The following is a 19,270-nucleotide window of genomic DNA, read 5'->3' as shown; positions in this document are numbered from 1 at the left end:
TGAAAACTTTAAATTTTTATTGGAAAAGCTTCAATATGCAGTTTATGAATGGAATATTTGAGGTGATTTGAAGGTAATTGCTCTTATTCTTGGTCTGCAGCTTGGTTAGACAAAGTACTGTTGTTTTTTGTGTGAATGGGATGATAGGGATAGAAAAAACAATTTCATGAGAAAAGAATGACCTAAACGCAAATCGCTCATTCTTGAACAGAATAATGTGAAACATGACCCATTGTGTAATCCTAAAAATGTGTATCTACCTCTGTTACATATCAAACTGAGATTAATGAAGAATTTTGTCAAGGCCCCCACAATACTCCTGGTTTCATGTACTTAAAACAGAAGTTTCCTAAAATTAGTAATGCAAAAATTAAAAAAGGACTATTTGTGGGTCCACAAATATGGTCACTAATACATGATGAAAAGTTTGAGGAACTATTGAATCCACTGGAGAAAGCAGCTTGAAAAGCATTCAAAAATGTTTCTCTGAGTTTTTTGGGAAATTGAAATGTGGAAAATTACCGTGATATTGTCAATGAACTTTAACATCTTATAAAAATATGGGTTGTAATATGTCCTTAAAAGTACACTTCCTGCACTTGCATCTAAATTTCTTCCCAGAAAATCTTGGCACTGTCAGCAATGAGCACGGGGAACACTTTCATCAGGAGATTTCAACTATGGAAAAGAGGTATCAAGGCAAATTGAATTCTATATGCTGGCCGATTATTGTTGGACCATCAAGACGGATACTCCACAGGTTAAATATAGCAGAAAATTGTCATTTCTTACTTTCTAGATGAGTCAAATGTTAAAATATTATGTAGTTAAGAATGCAGAAAGTATTAAAATATTTGAAATTATAAATGCCTGTCTCTCGGAAATCTTGTGTGATGGGGAAAACCGATATCATATTTGAATTCAGGAGAAAAACTACTATCAGAATCACATATTTTTCTTTCTGAGACAAAAAAAAATCCTTTTCGTTCCCTAGTGCAATATGCTGCAGATTACTATCTGCAGCAGCCACTTCATTCTGATTGCGACCGCTTGCAGATTTGTGTTTATTTCACCCGCTTCAATGGTAGCTCTAGCTGACACTAATATGACTACTCCACCTCCAATTGTTAAATTTGGCATTTGATCTTGTCGATAAATATTATTTCTTCTTTCTTCTTAAGTTGAAAATTCTATCTCGGCGGAAATGTTTCTTTCAGACATATACACATTGGGTCTACATCATGGACTAAGTGTTGGAGCCCAAGGATGTTTGACAAACATCCATTGATATTCCATTGGAAAATCGACTTGTTTGTAATAGGTCCATTGTCCACATGGACAATGGAAGGGTCTTCGTTACACCTCCAGTCACATTGCACCTGATTGCCACACTGATAGGTCTAAAGGTGGAGTGAGTCTATTTCCAAAATCATTTCCCAGTTTTCATATCTACAAGTAGCTGAAAAGTCCAGTCTGTATATTGACCTGGAGATGGATAGGTCAACAGAATGTTGCATCTCTGAGATAAATGTACAGTTGTTACCATCCTGGACATGGAACATCCTATTGACGTGGAACGTCTATTTTAGGGCATTATTATAATTATTATACTTTTTATGTGTTAATATGTAATTTTATTTTAAGTGGTTTTTGAAAACTGTATTTATGTAGATTTTATAGAATTTACAATTAAGGTGAAAAAAACTAATATATTCTTCCCAAGGGATGCTGACTCCATAGTGATATGGGTGAAGGAAATGCAGTTCTCATACAGATAATAAGGAGTATTTTGCATTTTTTCTTGCAGAAAAAAATTATTATTCTAATTATTTACAATTTATTCTAAGAAAAATGCAAAATTTATACCCCCTATAATCAGTATGAGAACTGCATTTCCTTCACCCAGTACTGTTCACTATAGAGATACAGTTAGTGCTGATGAAAGGGTAAATGTGAGACTTGTAGGGCTGCCGAAGACCACTTATATTTTAGGGATCTGCCATGTTGATATGCAAAGATATAAAAGAAGATATAAGAAAACCATTTTTTGTCTCACTTTTTATATTAAGAGTGGCTGAGGATGCTTGCTGTTCTTGATAATGAGTGCAATATTTTTGAAAGTGAAACCTACTGTTATGTTTCTATAATCATTTATACCTGACAATCAATAAAAGTAGTAATTTTTTTCCAAATATGTTAATTATAATCTGTTGAAAGAATTATTACGTGGTAATAATGTACATTGCATTTTGGCAATGTACATTATTAAAAATAAATAGTTTAATAACATTAAACTATTTCTAATATGCTGGAAAACCTTTATTAGACAAATATTTATATTTTAAGTACTTCTATTCAAGAAGAATTTTAGTGTACAGTGTGGTGTCCCAAGAGTAAACACACAATCGATTCCAACTAAGGAATTTTGCTAATGAAAAATCAGAGATTACATATTTATGTTAAAATAAAGTGGGTTGAATTTGAAACAAATGATGAAATATAAGTAAATCTTTATACCTGAATGAAAATAGAAATTACTGCAATTGACTCACTATTACATTAATTTTTGAAATGACTTTTTGGAAATTATTATGTTATAGAATGTTGTATATATTACAAGCATTAGGTATTGATTCTAATCTAGTTAAAAGTTACATTTAAAATGTGCATAGTTAAAAAAAAGTTTTTTTTGTAATTAAATTTGATTTATTATTTACTATTTCTTATTATTTTCTGTAATAGTGAGTAGTTAAAATAAAGGAAAAGAAGTTTATTTAGTAGAGAGTTTTATTATATTAAAACATATATGTCTACATATACCTTATGTATAGTAATTACACACACACACATATATATATGTGTGTGTGTGTGTGTGTGTGTGTGTGTATACGTTTTTTTATTTTATTTTTTGGTTGATGAAATTACACAGAAGCTTTATATATATATATAAAACAATTCTTTTAATAACCTACTCCTTTGTACCAATATAAATTAATTTATGTTTAATAGATCAACATTATTTACCTTACCTTATTTCATTACATAACAGAAGTGCTTTCGTGAATTTGATTTGCATCATTAGCGCATGCATTATATATATATATATATATATATTACAAAACCATTAAAAACTTGCAAAAAATTGTTTAAAACTACAAAGATCAATTAATTAAAATTACCAAAGTCAAAATTGAAATGTAAAAATGCCATTTTTAAAATACAGTTTTGCCTCAAAACTCCCTTTCCCCAAAAATCAAAAAAGCTATGTATTTATTGCATATTTTTTAACCAAATATTTTTAAATGTCTTTCAAAGCATAGTAATGGTTCAAATGACTCCAAAAAAACAAAAAAAAAAAAAAAAAAAAAAACGGTTTGGAGGCAATATTGAAGAGGGGAAGGCTGATCAAAGTTCAACTTTGTTGTAAGTTTTTCTTTTATTTCTGATTAACTGCTTAAAAATGCCATCACTCTCTAAGAATATTACTACCAATATTTGTTTACAATCTATATTGAAAAGAAGTTTGTACTATGGTAAAAATCTGTTAATAGAATTATGTAATATTCCTAATGTATGAATAACAGACAAGTTGTTTTCTAGTGGTTATAAAATATTCATTTTAAAATAAGTGATGTTTTAATGTAATTTTCATTGATCATACAATAAAATATCACAGCAAAGAATTGGTATAGAGTACTATAGTTTTACTATCTTGATATTTTAATATTTTGTTATTGCTAATATGAAAATGAATATTAAAAACATGTTTAAAGTATCATCAAAATTGGATAGATTAAAAATAATTTCTATAGCATTTTACAGCACTAGCATTTTTGGATTCTTGCCTTTCTCTATAATGAAAACAAAATATCATCTCATCGGATCAAGTAAGACTATTAAAATTATCATGCTTATATATCTGAAAAGGGGTAAGTACTTGTTTAATCCGATTGGTTTTAAAACGTTATGCTCAGATTCTTAATTACGGAACAATCGAGATGGTCACAGTATAAGTCTTTGTCTTATTAATTCAAGTATCAAGTTCACAATTTTACTATTGAAATGCTTTTAAAGAGATTTTTTTACTATTTAGAACAAAGTAAAATGTCTAAAGCTGACAATGTTAAAGCTTACAATGTAATGGTATGAATGCTATAATCATTACTAATTAAGTCAACAAGAGAAGTCCTAGATTAGACTGTTTGTCTGCACACTCATTGATGTAACTGTACCTATTAAGTTATTTAGCTATCTACTGAGGTAACCCAATAGGTAAAGCTGTTGCCGTAGGTAGCTGATAGTGTAATTCTTTCATCTTATTAATTAGCATTGAAAAACTGAAAAAAATGCGATACATTGAACGTGATTGATTTTATTTAATATACAGAGTGATTCACGTTCTGTTACAGGGGCTTTCTGAGCTCATTTTTACTGGCGAAAATAATGAAAAAAATTCATATAAACATGGATCCGGAAATGCTCCGTTAGCGAGTTACTGCTTGCAAAAGATTTCCCCCTAATTCCTGAGCAAAGAGTTAAATAAAACTGCTTTTTTGCGTACATTACAGATCTGTAAATACAATATTTCTATCACCCTTAGTTTTTAAATAAATTATACTTAAAAAAAATTTAAGGGAAAATGTAGTTAAAATCTGTAAAATTTATAATTTTGCATGGTCATACCTGTGTTAGAATGATTTGGCTGATGCTTTTCTTTTATAAATAGCCTCAGGCACATCTCGAATTAATGTCCAACAGTAATCGGCTGGCATGTTAATATTCCATTTCCCTTTATAGCGGCTTTCCATCACCGAAATGTCTTGGTGGAAATGTTTACAGTGTTCATCACTTACGTCTCCGAGGTTGTCCTCGTGAGTGAGCTCACAAAGGCCGGTGACAGGACGTAAATCACTCTGTAGATTAGTAATAAACTGATCTGTCTGCAGTTCAACATAATCATCTTCTTAATTTAACAACTGTTATTATTCTAATTTGATTTTCAAACAAAATCAGATTAAAATAACAAAGTGGTTCAAAATTAAAAAAATTATTTAAATTAATAAAACATGTTCAAAATAAAGGAAAAGACTTAAGTGTCAAATATTTGCCCACTTCGCGAATAAAAAGTGGAATAAACCTTTGAAAGATTTTAAATAAAAACAAATAACTGCAGAGGATATTAAAAATAGAGAAAAATGATCAAAAACTTGAATGGCTTCTAGAACAAATTCCCTCCCAAAAAAAGAGCAAAATAGACATAAGAAAGAATAGAATACTCAGTAAGAATAAAAAAATTTCATTAAAAGAAAAAGTGCTACATGAAAGTTGGTAAGTGGTCCTAACTAATGAAAAATAGGATCTGAGAGTAAAAATACAATATGCCTAATTCCACCTCATGAAAATTTGTAATCTGTAATGTAATTTCACCTTCAACAACTACATTTAATTGTAACATATTCTTAAATCTTATTTAAATAAGACCCAAATCTTAAGGTAAATAATAGCTTCAACTCCTGTTTTTTTTTTAATTTCTCTTTCATACTAGCAGAATTTTAGGTACTCACAAGTGTGGTCTAAAGTTACACTTATGAAAGTATAAGTTACACTTACAATATGAAAGTTTTCTTTCATATTGCCTAAACTTTACATTTTACACTAAAGAGAACAGTGTTGTCTATAACTTAAAGTGTCAATCATAACAGTTATAATTGATCTGACATGAAACTATCATTCCCAAAAATGGCATAGCCATTCCCTAAAATGTGTACACATAGTAACATGCCAGGCTTAATAAACAACCCACCGGGTTGGTCTAGTGGTGAAAGCGTCTTCCCAAATCAGCTGATTTGGAAGTCGAGAGTTCCAGCGTTCAAGTCCTAGTAAAGCCAGTTATTTTTACACGGACTTGAATACTAGATCGTGGATACCAGTGTTCTTTGGTGGTTGGGTTTCAATTAACCACACATCTCAGGAATGGTCGAACTGAGATTGTACAAGACTACACTTCATTTACACTCATACATATCATCTTCATTCATCCTCTGAAGTATTATCTGAACAGTAGTTACTGGAGGCTAAACAGGAAAAAGAAAGAAAAAAGGCTTAATAAACAAACAAAAATTGAAGAATGAAAGTACTATCTTCTCTGAGCTAAATGTAATATACAGTATAGCACATCAGTAAAGACTAAAACCCACTGAAATGCAGGTGATATTCAGCCCTGCCAGTGGCACTTTACATTCTGTTTACCATAGTGGTTGGCTGATGTTTAATGGAGACCATCATTTCATAATAAGCAACTATGATTAGCGCTACGTATGTTTCAGATATTTTACATACATCATAGTCATAAAAAAATAGATATAGACAGTGTAAGGCAAACAAATTAATGTACCCCTTTTTCTAGGGGGAAAATTCATTATACATACAGTTTCTATTTAATAGGTGAACACCGCTGTTTATTATATTCAATTTGTAATATTTGAGTGATTTCAGATGATACTTGTGGAAATCAACCTATTTTTTGAATGAAATAATAAAATATGTAGGAGCTGGAAAAGACTCGTATGAATAAATATAGAGATAATAATAATAATAAAATGCTGATTATAGAACATGAAGTACTAATACTAGCAGATTAATATAAATGCCCAGGAGTTGGGTTAATATTAAATTTTTCAAAAATTTTCAGTAGAAAGTGATTTATACGTGCTAGTAAATGTGAATAATTAAACAGATTTTTGATTAAAATGCAATCTTTTTCTTTTCTTTCAGATATTGTAATCCAGCACTCCTTGTTTGGATGGACTTGTCTTATTCTAAAAACAGTTCTTTTGTCCTATTTTTATTATTCTGTTTACAATACATTTGATCCAAATAAAAATTCATTTTTCTATATCTCAGTCGTTTTTGTAAATGGTGTTATATTACATACAGGAAAATTTTTTCTAGTTTTGATTCTTATGAAGAGAATAAAAAATTGTTTGAATAAGTCTTTACAGATTCTTTTTTCAATAAATGAGGTAGAACATACATCAATTATTCCATACTTAACAATAATTGGACATGTAACAAATGTTTTGACAATAGCTTTAATACATTCACATAAGATGAAAACTGGAAATTATTTGTTTGTGATTGACATGATTAGTCTTTGGTTAAACTTTGGTTCAAGAGCTGCACTTTTTCTGGTAGTTACATTGTGTTATGTGTCTGAACTTTCATTTAAGGACATAAATAATCAAATATCTAAGATTAGTGCCGGGAAAAATGCTAGTTTTCAGTTAAAAAAGTTAATGTCAAGACATTGGTCAACAGGAAATTACATGCTAGATATTTCACGTTCTTTTGGGATATATTTTGCAGTTGATGGTATATCAAATATTTTTTGTGTAATTTTTTTTGTATACTCCACTTATCAATTCTTTCATGATTATTTAATCACCAAGGAATTACTTGCTGCTCTTATTATTGAAGTATTTATGGTATTTTTTACTCAATATTGTCTGGCAGTAATGAATGACAATGCTGTAGATCAGGTTTGTAATTTTTATTAATGAATAGCATGTAAGTAATAGAATCGAATATGTTATATCTATACCATTATATAAAAAGTCTGATGTAGACAATACATGACTTCCTTGTACACATTATATATTAAATACACACATTTTTTGCTGCACAACATTTAAACATATTTCATTTGAAAGTGAGACACATTCCTCTAATTCTTTAATAAAGTGGAAGTTACACAATTGCTGAAATATTAGATTTTATTAACATCAAATAATTGTACAATTATTATTTCAACAGACTTACATGAAATATTAGGATAGAGTAAAAGTACCTTTATTACTCATATTACTAGATCAGAAAATGTTAAAACCAAAGAAATAGTAAAAGGGAAGAAAATGTTGCAAACCAAAAAAAAAAAATAAACTGGAAGAAAATGTTAAAACCAAAGAAAAAATAAAAAGATTAAGAGAAGATGATAAATATAAAGAGGAAGAAAACATTAAGACCAAGGAAAGAATAAAAAGATTAAGAGAGGATGATGAATATAAAGAGAGAGAAAATTTGAAAACTAGAGAACATGTACACAATTTAAGATAGAAGAATTATATCGAACCAAACAGTGATTAAATGATCCGCAACAAAAAACAAATGATGATCAACTCCGACTTAGTGAGAATATTGTCTGACAATATCAGAGAAGTAATGAACTAAAAGATAAGAATTTTTTGCAATTTAAAGATCAGACATGTATGCCTCAGTATATATGTTGTTGCGAACAACATTTTTCAGTCACTCTGTAATTAACTTTAATCTAAACAAAATTAAACAGAAATTCTAGAGTAATTAAATAGAAATTAAACTAGAAAATCCAAAAATGATAAGATTCTAAATTATAATTTTAAATTAATATTAAATAATCAGATGTTTCACCGAATCTATTACACATACATATATGTAATAATGCCTATTAAATTACATATACACATTTTTAAGTATATAAAATTTTATTTCACTAATAACTTCAGATATTTTTTATATTTTTATTGTTATTATTGAATTATTATTTATTGTAAAATTTCTTTTACAACCATAGGTTAATAATTATTAATAAATCAATATATTTCAAATAAAAAAAAAGTTAAAAAAAAATAAATTAAAAAAAAAGGGGATGAAGTTTGATTCAAACCGATGTGACTTCTCATGTAAGATCCAAATATTTCCTTAATTAAAATTTTATTTGACTATAACTCTGGAACAAATGAAAACAAGTACCACTAATGATATACTGTTGAAAAACTCTCAATGAGGGCTTAATACTGCAGTTAGGAAAAAGTCCAAAATCCAGTGTTTTTGATTTTGGGCTTTTTTGGACACTTTTGGTATAGTCGACTGCAATCAAAAGGGGAGGTGCACAACCTGATGTTACAACAGTCCTAAATCCAAAATTTCAACATTCTACGAACAATCGTTTTTGAGTTATGCGATATACATATGTACGTACAGACGTCACACCGAAACTAGTTAAAATTGATTCAGGGGTGTTCAAAATGGATATTTCCGTTGAAATCTGAAAACCAAAGTTTTTAGAGATTACAATACTTTCTTTACTTCATACAAGGAAGTAAAAATTGAATTTCTTTTGATTTTTTAATTTTAGCAGCAAATGATTGCGTAATATTCTAGCTTTAATTTAAGACATTTTCATTTAAGAAAAATGAAAAAATCCTTTAATTAAAATTTAAAAATTTTTCAAAAATGATAGGTGATAGAGAAAGATTCTGAGATCATTCTCGATTTCATCATAAAAAAACAGATTAAAATCATGTTAGGAAAAAAATTATGTTTATCAGTGTAATTATTTTTTTTTTATTTACTAGTAAATTATACTTCCCAAATACATTTAGTAAATAAATGTAGATGAATCTTACGTTTTTGGATTTGGTATATATTATAAATATTTCTAATATATTTGTGGAAGTGTGAGAATTCTCTTTGCATTTCAGCAGCTAGAACTTTTTAACTCAAGTTTCATGCAGTACCTAAGGAAACACATCAATATTGAAAAATAGCAATATTAACTAACTACATTTGTCACACCAACCTAGTGTGACAAATATTGTTAGTTAAAGAAGATTTCAACTACGGAATGCTTCTGTACTTCTCATTTTTGCAATTGATTTATGTAAAACACAAGTTGAGGAACTTCTGAAGAGACCTTGCTTCCATCCTTAAAGATATACTACATACATTGACGATATTATTTATCTTCACCATGTAGGTGGTCCTCCATGCACCAGATATAGCTAAGAAAGTTTACATATAATAAAAATTAATTGTCTGAACAATTAATTATCACTTAATTTATTCAAATATTTCAAGTTGATAAATATTTGTTAACATTATATTTCTTGTGATAAAAAAAAAAGATTAAAAATTTTGTCAAGTGAAGTATACTAAAGGAGATTTAGGAATCAATAGAAGGAACAGAATAACATTCTTCCATTTTTAATAAATTTAACATTAATTTATAGTGTTACTGAACATTTTGTTTATTTCTAGGCAAAATTAGTTATACACCACCTGCAAATACTTGTAACTATTCACAGTGATCAACTTTCTCAAGAAGCTCAAAATTATGTAAGTATTTATTTGTTTATGGTATTGATGTGAATAATTAATATTTTAATGAACAATGTGTGTGTAATATACTTCTGTTTACAAAATCCAGTTTTGTCCAGATTAAAGGCAGTTACTTTTATATGGATTTGAATACTAGATTGTGGATACCAGTGTTTTTTGGTGGTTGGGTTTCAACTGAGACTGTACAAGACTACACTTCATTTACATTCATACATATCATTCTCATTCATCCTCTGAAGTAATACCTTATAATGGTTCTGGGGCTAATCAGAAAAAAAAGAATTTTCGTCCAGATTGGGGTTTACCAGCCCCAAGGCAGAGGTGCAATAAATTCCATTTACATGAATTCTGAGATTAAATTAAAGCATTTGTACTATTTATTCTAAACTTCAATAGTAAACAACCATCTGTAACTAAGTGGTGAAAGTAAATAGACAACCTCTTCTGAAAATTTTATAGTTAAATCTTTCAAGCATAAGGAACATATGAGAATATCTCTTTTTTACTTATAAAATTTAAATTACTGTACAATGTCATCTTGGATTTCAATTGTTATGGATCTAAAAGGTAAATTTAAATTTTCTTCATGTTTTAAATTGCTTTGATTTACTTTTTTTGTGTTTCATAAGTGTTTATTGCATGAAGATATAATGTTTTACATTAATTTCAAGTAATTATATTTGGTAAGTATTTTACAATTAAAAAAAAAATATTCTTAATTTTTTAATAATTTCTATCTTCTATAGTATTTTATGGCATATTTGATAAGGATATAACTGTTTCTGTGTACTACAGAATTTAAATTAGTTTTTGCTAAGAATAATTGTGCAGTATATTATTGATTGCAACAGATGTCTTTATAATCAACAAAGCTAATAAAGAAGAATACCGCTTATAACTTGCATGATAGTCTGTTTCAAAATTATTTTCCTTCATTTATTAGCAAATTACCAGCATAAAAATTTATGTAAGATTTCATTTCATAAGTGGTTTATTTAATTTTTTTCAGAAAAGATGGCGTAAGAATGCAAATTTCTTGTATGAGAAAAGATGATTCTACATGTTGTATAAAAATAAATATTTATTATGAAGGTATTCTCTTCAATTGTATATAGAAGATTCTAGAGTTAGATGTTGAGGTTGGAAAGCTAAATATAATACTTATAGAAGATGCTGAAAAATCAGGTTTAGTTGTAATAACACATAGTAATAATTAAGACTCTAAAATATCTAAGGGTAATGATGGTTATGATCTTTGTAATTAAACTGATGAAAAATAATTTTCAATTGGAGAATAAGTTATTAAAAATGTTTATGTAGATTTGAATTACGACTACAATGTACTTTTATTCTTTTATTCTAAAATGAATCCATTTGAAAAAAGTTGATATTTTTAGTTTTGTTGTAAATTTTGAAGAATTAGTAAATAATAGTGAAATAGACTATTTTTTTAAACTCAGTAAAACACTAATGTATTTCTTATAATGAAGACTAAATAAAAAGAAAACTTACTTAAATATGAATGTCATCTGTTTTGTACATTTAGCTGTTACTGGATCACAGAACAAGATTTAGAAAATCCACTTGTAGAACTTTGGCTGTAAACTGTTTTGAGAAATACTGTTTTAGGATTAATTTGCACTTTTCTATTAAGAAAATCTCAAATAAATAAAACTAATGTATTTATAGTTAGGCTAATAAAGACAGTTCAGTTACGGGTCATCTGAACAAAACTTTCTAAGTTGGTTAAGTCCTACTAGAACTCTGACCACAGATGAGCATATGGTAAAATTTAAAGGTCATAAAACTATGTGCCAATTTATTAAAATAAACTTATTCAGTGGGGCTTTAAAATGTGATGTGTAGGAGTGAATCAGTTTCTGGTTATCTTTCTATTCACTTTCATTTACACACTGGGATAAAGATAAACAAATTTTATGAAATGAATTTAAACAGATAAATAATCTACCTAATTGTAATAACAGTTATTATGCAAAGATAATATTAGAGTTAAAATTATACATCTGTGATCCTGATTATAAGATTTACATGGCTAATTTTTTAATTCAATGACTGCAATATATTTTAACAAAGAAAAACATAAAACCATTGTAATACACTTTGAGAAGGAAGTATAAACCTAAAAATGTTTCCTGAAGGTAAGGTTATGAAGAGAGGTGTTTATTAGGGTGCAACTAATAGAATATTAGGTTGCATAGAATGAACAGAGAATAAAGTGGGTGTATTTATAATTTCATATTACTAGTTCTCACAACCAAAATGGAGAAACAAATGCAAGATTCAGGTAAAAGAAATCATAATTAGATGTCCTACTGTGATCAGAAATATATAACAAAAGGAAGGTGTTTAGGATCTATTGAACCAGAAAAAGGTTACATATCTCCACAAACAAAGATAAAACATTATCTAATTGATACTGGAATTAATAATGATTATAAATCAATGACTTATATCTAAGGGTAATGATGGTTATGATCTTTGTAATTAAATAGATAAATAATCTACCTAATTGTAATAACAGTTTTAAATTATACATCAGTTTAAAATGTGATGTGTAGGAGTGATTCAGTATTTGGTTATCTTTCTATTCATTTTCATTTACACACTGGGATAAAGATAAACAAATTTTATGAAATGAATTTAACCAGATAAATAATCTACCTAATTGTAATAACAGTTATTATGTAAAGATAATATTACAGTTAAAATTATACATCTGTGATGTATAATTGGTTCGTAAAAAAAGTAAATAATATCTTCTCAACATTTTAACGTCAATGGAGTTTTGACAGAAAACTGAATGGGAACTAATTGGAGAATGTGGTAATAGTAGAAGATCATTACCAATGTCAGTGAATACTAAGAGATTAACACTCAAGTTACTACAAAAAAATTCCTGAACATTACATGATTAAAGCTGAAAACATTTAATATAATATTTATTGTGTAATTAAAAATATATAATACTGAATTAATATGTAACAAGTTTATGATGTTTACTTATGCTATGCACTTCAACATTATCTTTCTAAAATTATTATTGTAAATATAAAAGTATATAAATTTAAATTGTAAAAGATATAATGAAAAGTATGTAATTTTTCTATAAATTATCAAACATAATGTTACAAAACTGAATGATATGTTTATTTTTACTACTTTTATTTCAATATAACACCATGTGATGGCGGGGAGTGGTAGCATTTCTATCTCTTTCAGCTGTAGATTCTGGATTCAAGAAGGTTGTCATAGCATTTTTTCACATGCTACAAATTTTATTATCAACCATCAGTAACTGTGATTCAACATCTTTTTATTAAAGAAATTAACAACTGAATTTTAATTTTGAATTAATTTATATTTTGATAATACTTGCAATTTTTGTTTATGAATTGTATAATACTGGTAACTACTATTTTAATACTGTACTTACCCTTGATGCATTTTTATTCATATACATCCAAACAATTTGAATTATATTTTATCTGTGATCAATATCCCACACTTTGTATAAAATTTATATTTTACTAAATTTGTATTTTACATAATTGTGTGTTTTACGTAAAATGTCAACTGTAGAAAAATTATACCTGAGCTGGTTAAATCTAATTCTGCATATATACTGTACAAAGTACATATAGACAAACTCTTTGTCTTGTAATTGGTAACTACTATAAGGTATTAAGAGGATGAATGAGGATGATGTGTATGAATGTATATGAAGTGTAGTCTTGTACAGTCTCAGATCGACCATTCCTGAGATATATGATTAACTGAAACCCAACCACCAAATAACACTGGTATCCACAATCTAGTATTCAAATCTGTATAAAAGTAACTGCCTTTACTAGGATTTGAATCTTCGAACTCTCGACTTTGAAATCAGCTAATCACTAGACCAGCCCAGTGGGCTAAGGTGTGTTTGTCCTGGGTAATATCAAGTACTTTTGATTTGATAATTTCTACACAGTTTTAAAGCTTATTCATTTTCAAAAGTACTAGGGTATAGAAAAATAACATAAATCCCAACAATTCTGTTCCCTTTGATATACCATGTTTGTAAGATTAATAATAAATGGATAAAAAGTATTCTGATTGTAGCATGGCCACTTATTACCCAACCATCAAACTGTAGAATCTGATTATTTGGGACCACAAGTATACCATTATTCAGGCTGAAAAAATTGTAGAATCTCCTAACCTCTTTAAAAAACTGAAATGCTCTGATATTCAAAGTTTTCTTTTTTAAAAAGTATTCTCCCTTGAGGCATATAGAAGATGCAGAGGTTCAGTCTCTATTTTCCCTAATATGCCCACTAATTCCCAGCTCCCTAAATTAACAAAAATTGAAGTGTTGTGAAGTTCAATGTTTATTTTTGAAAATTTGTTTTTAAATTAAAAATGTGATGCGGGTTCCACATGATTACCTTGTAAGCGTATTAAATTACATATACACATTTCTTGCTGCACTTCATTTAAACTTAGACTGGTTAAACTTTATTTAACCAGTATACAGGAGTGCACTAAATGGAATAGTTTAACTATTATTAGTTTTTTATTTATACAACACACCAAAAATCTCAAACTTTTGTTAATCAATAACTCATGAAGATATGAATAATACTGATCTAGAATAGTATATTACGCAACAAAAGTTGTAAGAAACATATTACGCACAAGTGAAAAAAGTTATGTATTTTCACGAGTATGTAATATGTGTTACAAGTCGAGTTATGTACTATACATTTTCTACGACCAAAATCACTTCATAACAAAAAGAACAAAAAGGTTATTTGAAAGATACTTATTTTTATTAAAAAGAAATATAAATTTTAAGGATAGAGTAAGTATTTTGAAATTAATAATTTACAAATCATTCTTTATTATAAATGAAAATAGTTTTTCTACTAAATACCATTATTTAAAAAAAAAATTATTTGAATTCAAATGTCTATGGTAATTAATAAAATAATTTTTGACAATCACTTTAAATTGAATACAATTCAAAAATGTACAGTTAGTATAAACTTAACATGGTTTTTTATTGTTCTATCAATTAATTAAATAAAATTATTATACAATTTTTAGAAAATTTTGCTAAGAAAATCCAAAAAAAATAATATGATTGATTCTAAATTATAATTTTCAATTAATATTGAATAATCATATATAATGTACATGGTCATTACCAACATACATTCAATTATTCTAAATGTAGATTGCCTAGTCGATGGCAATCAAAAAGGAGGTGCAACTAGGTGTTACAACAGTACTAAATACAAAATTTCAATATTCTATAGCTAATCATTTTTAGAATGTCTAAAATGTAAAACAAGGTAGAAAATAAAATTATTCTAATATACTAAGATTATGCTTAATGTTTAAAAAAAAATTGTTTTTCGTATGCAAACTATTTTTAATTCTGAAAGAAAATAACTATAATTTCAATAAAAAATTAAATCAGTATAAGGCACCTAATATCCATATTATTGTAGGTAACAAGGGGAAGGCACATGCTTTGAAACACCAATTTGAATCATATTGCATGTATGATTAGTACACTGCTTATGTATCTTCATCACAAAATACTAATATGCAATATTCAATTATACTCAAGAAAATTGCCCTAAAAATTTCCTTAGCATTTTATATTAGTTTTTATATTAATTTTGTTTCACGTCATTCGATTGTGATGTGAGAACTTGTCGGATCGAATCCGACTTCATATAAATATATTTTTTTAACCTTTTTTTTTTTTTTTATTTAAATTTATTGATTTATTCATAATTATTAACCTCTTATTGTAATGTGTAAGATGGTCAACGATCTGAACTAGTGAGTTTAGGGAGCAGGCCAGTTACTGTAATGGACATTGAGAATGATTAACTCCATCAAAATATACTGGTCTGTTGGTGTAGTTTTTCAAATCTGCTGTCCTCAGATTCACTTCACAGCAATAGTTTAGCATTTTTGCAATTATAATTTGATCTTTCTTGTTAAAATTTTATTTGAATGTTTTTAAATTACTGTGTGCCTAAAATAAAGTATGATTTTAAAGAAAGTAGTTCAGATTTTAGAGAAAACTTATTAGGTTTCTGATTTAATGCATGTAAAGAAATTGTAAAACTTTGGGATAATGCAAAAGAAAACACCTTTAGCACTGGACAGGGAGGTACTTATCTGAGCGTTTAGAAAGTGGAGCTACATGGTACATATTAAAAAGAAAGTATAAAGTTTAAAAAATAGAAAATTTTATTAAGTTAATTGGTTCAGAGAAATTTAGTATTCAGTTCATCTTTAAGTGAGACTAAATTAATTAAAATAATAATAATTGCTATGAAAAACAAATGTTTGCCCAGGGAGTAGAATAAGTTTGTAACTTTTGAATATATTTGATAGAAAAAGATTATTTCTCTTTCTACTTTATTTATTTAACAATTAGTATTAAAAAAGTTAAGAATTTTATAGACCGCGGAACATTTAAAAATATATTAAGTGTGTAAGGTAAATTTTCTATTAATTAAAAAAATATAATAATTTTAACTGGTTAGTAAATTTAATGTCTTCACTTGCTAATTTGCATCATAATAATTAGGAATAAAGTAAAAATGCATATATGTAATAAACTGACAGTTAAAGCATTGATAACAAGGTCATTCAATAATAAAACATACATTTTTAGTGAAGGAAATGCTTTATGCAGGCAATTGAAACTTTTGTGTTAGCAATCTTGAGAAAAGTGTTAGTCAGGTGTTCGATTAATATTTGCGTAAACATAATCTCTGAAGTCTTAGTTATGATGGCGTGTTCGTTCGAAGAAAGTACTTTTGAAGAACAGTGTTCTGTAATCCGTTTTTATGCTCAGAAAGTGTACAACCATCAGAAATACTCTCTCGGATGAACAAATAGTATGGCAGTAGTTACATGAAACAGCAGGTTTTACGCGTGGGTGGAAAAGTTTAAAAGTGGCTGCAAAAGCACAACCGATGAGCACCGCTCTGGGCTTCCAGTAACAGTGTTGACCTCAGCTTTAGATTAAAGTATTGATTCACTTATTCAAGAAGAACGACAACTTACAGTTGAAAAAATTCTTGAAAACTGTTGACTGAGTGTTGGCACATCTCATACCATCATTCAAAACAAACTTAACTATCGTAAGACTTGTGCAAGGTGGGGTTCCAGAGAGCTTACCGTACATCACAAAGCCAAGAGATTTTGCATTTGCACTGAACTCAAACATCGTTTAAATAATGAAGGCGATGCATTTTTGGACAGGATTTTGAGCCGGAGTCCAAGTGTACAATGCGAAAATCCTGAATTGCAAAAGTGTGCAATGGAAATATCCTGAATGGCCTATCTCTAAGAAATTTAAAACGCAGTCATCAGCTGGAAGGTATGTTAACAATTTTTTGGAGTGCTCATGGTCTAATTTTCTGTGATTATTTGGAAAAGCAATGCACTATCAACAGCCTATACTACTCAGCCATGATTGAGAAAGAAGTCAAGCCTGCGTTGTTCGGGATGGCAGAGGAAAGGCATCTTCTTCTTCTTCTTCTTTTTCAAGACAATGTTTGACCTCATACCTCATTTTCCTTACAACCCTGACCTTGTCCCTTTGGATTTATATCTGTTTGGTTTGATGAAAGAAGTTTTGTGTGGCATCAAGTTCGACAACAATGAAGAGGTAAAGAAAAAAGTTCAAAACTTGCTTGAGATCAAGATAAAGAATTCTTTGCTGAGGGGATAAGAAGACTTGTAAAAAGGCAGGACAGAGAAGTTGGTGGGGATTATGTGGAAAAGTAGAAAGATTGTATTTATTTTATAAACCATGTTTGCTGTACAGCTACTTGTCTGTTTAATTATTGAATGACCGTTGATTTTTATTTCGACAATTGATTTTCAGATGGAACAGTCACAACAAATTAATAATGAAAGTTGGAACTAGTTAGCCGGTAAGGAACTTAGAGATGTGAAGAATAGACGAAAATGAGAGAATGCAGAACATTATTATGTAATGAGTGAAATAGAAGTAGTGCATGGTATAAGTTCATTGCTTCTTTTAATTTTCTACTGGTTGTTCCAAAAAAGTGACAATATGAAAGAGACCAGGATTCCATGTAATAGATGAACAGATTTCAAGTAATGTAAAAATTTATAGAATTATTGTATAAAACAAAAAGAAATACTACTACTGAAAAATTTTTTAGAGAGGTATAGAGATAGAAAAAAAATAAAGAAAAGGTTGTACTAGAAGCTTAAGAAACTATTACAGTAAAGGAGAAGAAAGAAAAGAAATGAAGAAGAAATATTAGTAATGACAGAAGTGAAAGTAATTTAAAAGTCAAGATGATAAAAATAGACACAAATTTAACTTTCCAACTGGGTGTCTAAAAATATAAAAGCAACATGACCATGTCACCTACCTTTGTTATCATTATCATTGACTTTATAATTTTTTCATTTTTCAGATTCGAGCACTGTGTATGAGAACGATTTGTAGAAATATAACATTATCAGCATGTGGATTCTTTTCTATTACCAGGAAAACAGTTAGTCAGGTATGTTAAAAAGAATATTATGTATTGCAATATTTTGTTACTTATTTACTGAAGATAGTAATGAATGCAAAGAATCAAGAAATGAATTTTTTAAAGAATTATTTAATAAATTTTGTTCAGTTTAAAATATTTGAGATTTATATACTCGTAACAGTAATTTTATCAAAAATATTAATTTTTCATTTTATTGAGTAAATAAATAAATATATCAAAGACAAAAGTATAAAACACTTTACCACAAAGACTACAAAATTCAATAAATGCTTCTTACCTTATTCTTATTGTTATTTCATAAAAGCTCTTTTGAGGGTTTCCCTCATCATCAGTTAATAAAACCTTTTCTTTTTAAAAAATCATTCATTAAACTTAAAACATTAAAATTGTAAACATATAAAAATACGTTGTCATAAAAATTAAAAAAAAAAAAAAAATTATGTGGCAGTACAGTACTGCCACATAATTTATATTGCCACATACTGCCACGTACTGCCACATACTGAAATTATATTAATGTGTTGCTATCTAAGGCGGTTTTG

The 19,270-nt window shown here is 28.1% G+C and overlaps 1 protein-coding gene across 1 annotated transcript in view; it reads right to left on the bottom strand.

Moving 5' to 3' along the window:
* Positions 1-19,029, bottom strand: part of LOC142325579 (type-1 angiotensin II receptor-associated protein) — a 100,315-nt gene extending 81,286 nt beyond the window's left edge. Inside the window, exon 1 of the mRNA XM_075367540.1 lies at positions 19,006-19,029. The gene's annotated coding sequence lies outside the window, so the exon portion shown is untranslated. The remainder of the gene's footprint in view (positions 1-19,005) is intronic.
* Positions 19,030-19,270: the final 241 nt, after the last annotated feature.

The sequence above is a fragment of the Lycorma delicatula genome, chromosome 1, assembly GCF_047948215.1.
Source record: "Lycorma delicatula isolate Av1 chromosome 1, ASM4794821v1, whole genome shotgun sequence".
NCBI classification, from domain to species: Eukaryota; Metazoa; Arthropoda; class Insecta; order Hemiptera; family Fulgoridae; genus Lycorma; species Lycorma delicatula.
The sequence above is the reverse complement of the archived record's forward strand: the minus strand, read 5'-3'. Positions and strand labels throughout refer to the sequence as shown.